General features: G+C 35.8%; 1 pseudogene across 1 annotated transcript in view; it reads right to left on the bottom strand.

The window, feature by feature from the left end:
- Positions 1-792: 792 nt before the first annotated feature.
- LOC308432981 (TIP41-like protein) overlaps positions 793-9,272 on the bottom strand; it is a 32,130-nt pseudogene continuing 23,650 nt past the window's right edge. Inside the window, exon 2 of the transcript in view lies at positions 793-1,635. The product of the transcript in view is annotated as a TIP41-like protein (transcript). The remainder of the gene's footprint in view (positions 1,636-9,272) is intronic.

Here is a 9,272-nt window from a genome sequence, read left to right as displayed (position 1 = left end):
TGCAGTTGATCCTACTCTTCTGCTTCTTTTTTTGATACATAATTTCTTATTATTGATTCTCCTCTTACAAAAGACACTTGGACAAATAAATATAAAATGGCATGTGTCATATTTAGAAATGGCCAAAGTCACACCTTGGTACTCCTCACAGGAGTACACTAATACAATCTTCAGAAGCACACCCCCCCCACTGCAAGCCTCTTTAAGTTATTTTTAAAAAGTCAATTATTTTATTTTAATTCTCCACATTTTTTAACATTGAATTATCAAAATAAGTAATCTAATACTACTCAGAGACAGAGACATTTAAATGAAAAGATTTAAAACATACAGGCGTGTACACATATAATATGATGCTGCCCAGAAACTCCAACTAATGAATAATACAAGATTAATTTCGTAGGTGACATGTCACAACTCTCTAGAAGTGGGAATAAACACCAGAAAGCCCACAGCTAAGTGCCAGAGTAGCACATCAGCATGCAGTCCAAATCCTGGGAAGGTCACATGGCATCAGGACTCAGTGATGGTATTTACAGGTCAGCCTCTTCACAGTAGAAGATGATGCTTCAGCATGGATGCAGATTATGTCCCCTCATGAGACAAATACACATCACTGCTGAAGTCACAATTTGAGATGAGTTAAGAAATTAAGCTCCAGAGCATGTATTTCTCAGGAGCAGGAACTTGAAAGCAGACAGTATGAATAGGAGTTGAGTGGAACATGCCTGCAACAATCTTTTATTTTTTTCTACGGCTGCAGAAAATTTGCATAAGCGAGAAAATTAATTCTCACAATAAAATTACCCCTACAAATAGCCAAGGTATCCAGTCAGGTTCCAATTGAGAGTATGCTGTAATCACTGAGGGTATATTTTGTGAGTCCACAGGGTTAGTTAGGATCAATTCTTTCTGGAACTATTAACTTCTTACAAGCTGCCTTCTTAATATTGTGATATTTCATTAGGCTCTATGAAGATGGAAAGTGGAACATGCATTAAATTAGCAATTTTGGTGTCTCTGGATGTATAGTCTTGTAACATGTAGGCCTTGTCAGCTTCATGGTAAAGCCTTGTGTCATTCATTCTGTTGAATACCCCTATCAGTTCTCAGGAAAAACTGCAATATCAGAAAAAAGCTGGAAGGCATTACTCTAATTTCCACACTCAGGCTGGAAACACCATGACCACGTAATTCATCTTCAAACAGCAGAACTTCTTCAACAAATTTAATCTGTTCTCTGGCTTCCAATTTTTCTGTATCCATAAGAACTGTTGTAGGTACAGCCTTTAACTTCAGAGATTTTCCAAGCAGTGTTTTTTTTTTTGTAATCTGTTGAATAGGTCCAGTAACATGGTTTAATAATTTCTTTGGAGTGTTCACCCTCCATACTACTTTCCTGCCACTCTTAAGCACAAATTACTTTGAGCATGCCCTGGTAGTTGTTCACACATCTCAGTGCATCCTCTATTCCAAAGCCAGGATCCTTGTAGTCTCCTAACATAATTTCAGGGAGGGATGGCAGCTCATCAGCTAACTTTTCCACATCCACAGACATCATGATGTGGGTCTTGGACGCTGTTAGCTTCCCAGGTCTGAAGAAGACCTGGAAGCTGCTCTGAAAACTTTGGATCACTGAGGCAGAAGCAGAGCCTCAGGGCTACCGGGAAGCAAGTGTGCCGTAGTGATCACAGGTCACAGTATAATTGCCCCCGGCAGCACGGCTCCTGGGCGCATCCAGTTGTATTTTTTTTTTTTTTTTAAGATCTTATGTTCACCTCATAATCTTCCAATTTGGCGATTTATTCTGACTTGCCCACTATTCAGTGATTAATATATTCTATTGATTCTTTTTTAAACTAAAAATTATCCCTCTAACTTTCAAGGCTAATGATCTCATTTCCTATATGTAAACAGCTATGATTATTTTTATTGAAGCTTAATACTATATGGCATCCTTTCTTATGTCACTACAACGTTTTAATTTGATTAGTCTGCAGTGATTAACCTCCTTCATTTCTCTAAATGATCTCTGAGTGGTCAAGTGTATGGATGTTAATTCACTGGCTTTTGAGAATTAGAGGCTATACCAGAGTCATTTCACTTCTTTTCCTCTTATCAAGTCTTCGAGTTGTTTTGCACTCAGTTTTTCTAAGAATATCTTACCTTCTTTCACTTATTCTCCATCTCCTTGGAGAACCAACAGATGACAGTTATTTTGTACACACACACACACACACACACACACACACTGTGTGTATAAATGTATTTGTTGAATATTTTTGTAAAGATTTGAAAAATACTATTTATTCAGTCTGTGTGAACTGAATTTGGAGTCACGGTTTTCAAATTATATTTGTGTAGTCTTGGGAAATTTAATATTCTTGGTTTATTTATACATAAAATTACAGTAATATAATTCACTCCAAATAATTGATAGTATGACAAGCAGGAATATGTGTCACCTGATCATAGGTTATTTCCTATTAATGACAAATATGTGTGGATGCAGAACAAATAAACAGTCTTTTTTAACTCCAGAGATGAAAATCAAGTATAAAACTCAAGGAATAAGTTTTATCTAAAACTCATATCATTAATGCAATTATTGTCAATAAGCTCTCTTAGCCTATTGATAGATGAATTCAATTTTAAAAATTACTTTTGGTTCTCATCTTTATTTTTCACCCTTTTAGTGCTGTAGACAAAGATACAAACTGCTCTTATATATGAGATATAAGACCTATAAAATCCTTAAATGTTCATAGCTACTTAATGCCAATAAAGTCCACCTGGATCCAATTCATCCTTCTAGAACTCCATCTAAAAACTTCTCTCTCATCCTGTGTCCTCTGGCTTCTGACCCTCTATCACTCCACCTCCCTTCCCCTGACCAATCATCAGCTCTTGCCTTTGTTTTACTAATTAAAATGGAAAGGTTTTGATGAAGTCCTTAGTACATAACTAGGCAGCACTTCTTGGGGAATGGCAATTTGTCTTTGAAACATTTTTCCTAATATTCTCTGGACATTAGAATGGGCTGACAAGGTGTTTCCGATTACAACAAAACAAAAACAAACAAACAACAATTAAAAAGCCCAAACTTCTTGTCTGGACTGGACTCCCAATGTCACAAGGTGAGCTTCAGTTGTCATAGATGTTCTATCCTTGTCCACAAAGATTCCCAATCAGAACATTGCAACCACTTCAATTTTATTTTAATAAAAACTAAAAATTCAAGTTTTTCTGGTTATAGCCCTAAGTTGCCATATCAGATATGGCTCAATGGAATTGAGATTTGCTTCCTAATCACCAAATCCTGTAATGAATTCCACAGGAGTCCTTCCAGACCTCTCTTCTTTATGATATGCCTCTAGTGCCTTCTTTTCCTGCTGTAGGTGATTAAATATTTTTGATTTGTCTTTTTTCCCTAAGGAATCCTAACTTAATTTACATTTGAACAGTGTACTGGCTGGTTTTGTGTATCAGCTTGTCACAAGCTAGAATTATCACAGAGAAAGGAGCTTCAGTTGAGAAATGCCTTCATGAGATCAAGCTGTAAGGCATTTTCTCAACTAGTGTTCAAAGGGGAGGGCCCAGCCCATTGTGGGTTGTTCCATCCCTGGCCCAGCCCATTGTGGGTGGTACCATCCCTGGCCCAGCCCATTGTGGGTGGTACCATCCCTGGGCTGGTAGACCTGGGTTCTATAAGAAAGCAGGCTGAGCAAGCAAGGGGAAGCAAGTCAGTAAGCAACATCTCTCCATGGCCTCTGCATCAGCTCCTACTTCCTGACTTGCCTGAGTTCCAGTCTTGACTTCCTTCAGTGATAAACAGCAATGTGGAAGTGTAAGCTAAATAAATCCTTTCCTCCCCAACCTGCTTCTTGGTCATGATGTTTTATGCAGGAATAGAAACCCTGACTAAGGCAAACAGAATCTTTGCTTCTGTGCAGTCAGCAGTGTGGGAAAATCAGGGGAGAGGGTTGGAAGAGCATTAAGTAAAGAAGGGACCTATGAGAGTGTAAGCAATTAATTCCAGTCTAGAGTTAAGATAGGTGAATCTAAAGAAAAGAAAATGTTACATGCTACATTTTTCTGTTTTCTACCCAGACTCTCTCTCTCTCTCTCTCTCTCTCTCTCTCTCTCTCTCTCTCTCTCTCTCTCTCTCCACTTTGCCCTCTCCCTGTCCCTCCCTCCCTCCTTCCCTCCCCTTCCATCCCCTCTCTCCCCTCCCTCCATCTCTCTGTCTGTCTCTGTCTCTCTGTCTCCACCCCCCCCCCCCGTGTGTTTGTGAAGAAAATGTAGCTTCCTGATAGAAGGTGAAATATACTATAACTATTACCTCTTTTTTATTCTTGCTTCATCAGGAAGCTTGTCTCAAACCAGTTAGCTCTGAGGTTCTGTTGGAGATTGACATCTCTTTTTTTGTGGGTTGCAAGTGACTTGGAGCAAGAAGCTGGCAAAAATCCCCAGCAATCAGCTGAGTGTTTATATAAAGGCTCCATCATTTCTCAGGCCTGTCTGTCTTCTGGTATATTTTAAGACTCTGCTGTACACAGAGAAACATGCAGTTAACAAGATGAGAGCTTCAACTAAACAGGCTGTAACTTTCTTTCATGAATGAATTGTTGAAATAATTTTAGTGAGAAACTTTTAACTTAAACCTGGACCAGGACACAGGAATTCTGCATTCTAACTGTAGCTCTATCCTGGGTTCACTTGGTGATTTTGTGGAAGTGACTATAATTCTCTGGACTTCAGAAGCTTCCTTCAAAACATGTAGTGTAATATTGTTAAACTATGAGAGCCTACAGTGACAGAATATCAACATAAATTTTCTTTACATAGGTTGGGCTAATGGTATAGTACTACAAAGTATATCCTGCACATAGTTGGATCATTGGAACTATGATACATATATTCTGTGGATAATATCTTTGTGTCCTTTCAAAATAGTATTTAAAGTTTTGATTCAGGTTTCTGGTTATTTCTATGGAAATGTAGCTATGAGTTATACTTGCTATTTTCCCCAGCAAATAATGTAACTACTAAAAAGTTTATCCATAATGTGACAGAAAATTTCATGTAGAAATAAAATGAGAAGTTAGAGAGTGAAAAGGGATGAAAAAGGAAGATATGAGAGAAGGCAGGAAGCTGTATTTCAATTTGCTGTGGGGCCATGGAATTGCTGTATTTGTTCCCATTCTTTGTAATTGCCTTTTCTTCTTTACAATAATATCAATTGGAAGGTGTGGAAATGTTCAGGCTGAATATTTACCTCTGATTTATTTGTATTGTTATTTCCTGAGACAAGAACATTTTTGACCATGTTTTTAGCCCCCATTTTTTCATTTCTGTGTTTTTCTCTCTCATTTCCATATACATGAAAAATGAATGAATTCTATGAACATTCGTGTTTCCAAGTTCTGTTGGAATTTTTAATCTCAGACATCCTAAGCAGAAAATAAGACTGCCAATGCTGAAGACCAAATAAAACATTTCAGATATTTTGATATATTCCAATATATTTATTTCTCAATTAACTTTATATAATAGCCATTCACATAATTTTATTTGACTGATTTCTAACTCAGATAATTTCTTTATTTGCATACTACTTTTTCAACAGAAGAGCCTCTTGGATATTAATGACATGATTTATATGATCTATTAGGGTTTGCACTGTATTTTTTACCAATAATTTTATACTAAGAAATGTTGATAGTGTTATTAAGATAATATATATAGCAAAGGACTATGCTTCAGTTTGGAGTTAATAAAATCATGGCTTAGAATTGTTTAATTTACACATGATACTTTCTACTCTCATAGATATTTCATAGCATAATTTCCACAAATAATTCATTAGTATAGTGCCAGTCATTTATCTTCAGGTGTTACTCTGATAAATCTTAGGACTCCATCAAATCATTATTGAGCCATTGTCTATAACATTTGCAATTAAAATTCAGCAAATATTCAGTTTGGATATTATACTACGTTATGGAGATGCAATAATGTGTACAATATGAACTAATTACTTATGAAGAAAAAGAGAAATAAAGGTATAGAATAGAAAATTTAAAAAATTAAATGCCTATGATTTTCTATTTAAGTCAGAAAGAAAGAATAATGTATGAATATGTCATATTCTAACTAGTTAATAATTCTAGTGATTTCGTTGATGCTAAAAACAATGTCTCCAAACTCAGACATGACAATGGAAATGAGACATCTTGAACAGTTGGCAAAGATTGCTTCAAATAAGAATACAACAAAATATTTAAGTCCACTGAAAAATTAGCCCACATTTTTAGTTTTCACCTAAAGCACATTGCATTCCAGCCTCTCTTTTACTGGTATGTAAGACAGATACTTTGAAATAGACAATAGTCTAGATTAGAAGTTCATTCAGTGAACTCTGTTCAGTCAGGTTGCAAAGCCATTCAGCTACCACCTCTTTAAATAGATAGTAGGGTCACATGTGCTTATTACTGAAGGTATAATAGTAAAAGTATTTTTAGGTCTTTTATGCAGTTTATTTAAATGTTCTTAGGAAGTTTTTTAGGAAATGTTTTAGATATTTTCTGTATAAATCTTTGGTCTTTTGCTTTTGTCTGCAGTTAAACTTGTAGATGTATTTAAAGGCTTATTTACATATATATGTGCATGTGTATATGTAAAAGGAGTGAGGTATGTCAGTTTCTCTCTCTCTCTCTCTCTCTCTCTTTTTTTTTTTTTTTTTTTTTTTTGAGACAGGGTCGCTCTGTGAATGTGGGGCTTGTTTCCCTCAACCTCAAAATCCCTTTATTATTATAGCTTCTCAAATTCTAGGATCGCAAACCAATCTTTAAATTCTCATTTTGAAAAAAAAAAGTTTTTTTTAAGTATATTAAAGCATGTACCAATATCAAAGGATTTAGGGGCTTAAACAGATGGCTCAGAGGATAAAACAATTTTCTGTCTGATCAGTCATGATGCCAGGCACCAGTACCTATGTGAAAGACACATATCCTGCATATGCCTGAAACTCTAGCTCAGAAGGACAAGGAGAGAGGAAACATTTCTGAGGTTTGTTGGCTTTTAGGCTGACTTTAGTAGAAGTATATAATAAGACACCATCTTAAAAGAATAATACTATCAACCAACCAAGCCCTCCACAGCTCCCAGGGACTAAAACACCAACCAATGAGCACACATGGAGAGACCCATGGCTCCAGTTGCAGAAGTAACAGAGGATGGCATTGTCTGGCATAAATGGGATGGGATGCCTTTGGTCCAGTGAAGGCTCATTTTCCCAGTGTAGGGGAATGCCAAGGCACTGAGGTGGGAGAGGGAGGTTGGGAGAGGGAACACCTTCATGGAGGCAAGGGGAAGGGGAGAGGGGATAGAAGCTGGTGGAAAGGGGAAAACATTTGAAATGTAAATACAGAGAATATTTAATAAAAAAGGAAAAAATAAAAAGCAATTGACCATAACAATTATCATGAACAATAGTAAAAAAGAAAAACAAAGAAAATAAATTAATACATTTAATAATTTAGTATGAACTTTATTTGGTGTACCATATATACTAGAAACATTATTTTAAAAATATATGTAGAAAATAGTTTAAATTTTTTTTAGACTAGTTACTTTCTTCAACATAGCATGCATTCTATCCATTGTGATGGCAAAATACAGATGGTTAGAACTGAAGTCATATTACCAAACATTTTAGCTTCCACTTCCTGAGTGGGTTATAGGTATGCACCAGTATACTGAGATAAAAAGGAATTTGAAGATTAATTTATTCAGTAAATACTCATTTACTAAGTGTATGTGCCTGACACAACCAAGTCTCTTAGAATACATGAGGCAATCCAAAAGCATACAGACCCTAATTCTATACTAGAGTAGAATTCATGTTCTAATTCAAATAATCATTGGATATTTATTATCTCTATATCTCTAGTAATAGATAGACATGTAATTAGATGGCATTGAGGCAGAGTCTCTCTGTGAACCTAGGGTTTATTCCAATTCTTTTGTTATTACAGCTAATCTCTCCAATCTCTGTAACCCATGCTTATATTGCCTCCTGTAAAAAAGAAGGGTCAAGTTAGTTGATAAAGTCATAGTGGCCAACAGTTGGCCTCTAGATTAGCCTGCATTGACTGACTAAGCATCTTTTGACATCAAGGTGGTTAAAAAAAAAAAAAAAAAAAAAAAGGAGGCAGAAGAGATGCTGTCCAGAGGAAGGCAGAAAAGAAAAGCAAATCTCAGAGCTGGAGTGACATTTGAAAGTGTTAGTTCTCTGATTTGGGGAGGAACAGCAGGAATTCATGTTGCTTCTATAAAACTAGAAAAGACAAAAACAGGGTTATATTCTAGGGTCTCTAGAGGGGCAGGCCTGTCAACACTTTGAAGTTAGCCTGGTGAAACCAATTTTAGACTTCTAAACTTTTAAATGTAAGTAATACATGTATAGGCTTCACATCATGTTTACAATATTTACAACAGTGAGAGAAATGTAATACAATGATATCAAAATGGAAGTAGTCAGAGGATGGCCCACTGTTTGTGGTAGACTAATTTTGCAACCACCAGAAATAACTATAGAGAGTAAATGAAAAAATATATACATGTACATTATTTTAAAAGATTGTTTTCACTTAAGAAATACCATAAAGGATTAAAACTGGGTGTCCAGAATCGTGATGTCCAATATAGTCTACTGATAGCATGATGTCATTTAAATTTTATTTAAATTAATTACAATCTCAATTATAGTATAACTAGAGGGTTCTGTGTGAGAACAGATAGTATAACATTCCCATTATGACAGTTATGACAAAAATAATCTTGGCCAGTGTTGTTTTGAATGTGGCACAATTTTACATAGGGTTGATATATTTAAGAGGACAGTATGAAGAAGGTATCAGGCACAAGAAAGTCTGAAAAAGCATTCTAGGCACAGGAGAAAAATGTGTAGTTATAAAAGAAAAAAGAGATACATGACAAGACTGAAGAAATGGCTCATGGGTTAGGAATACTGTTTGCTCTTCGAAAGGACCAGTGTGCACACTGTTTGAATGCACACTTGAGTGTGTGTGTTTCTTTTATCATATGCCTTTTAAAATGACTTATTTTACTTAAAATCCACCTATAAAATCTCATTATTAATTTTATAGAAACTGCCAGAGGGTGCAATGAACAGCAACTTTTCATAGCCAGTGAATATTGCAAAGTTGTTACCCAAAGGTACTGTGGAATATAAGTGGGTCTATATA

Source organism: Micromys minutus (genome assembly GCF_963924665.1).
Source record: "Micromys minutus genome assembly, chromosome: 19".
NCBI lineage: Eukaryota > Metazoa > Chordata > Mammalia > Rodentia > Muridae > Micromys > Micromys minutus.
Note: the sequence above shows the minus strand (reverse complement) of the source record. Positions and strands in the feature narration are given on the sequence as shown.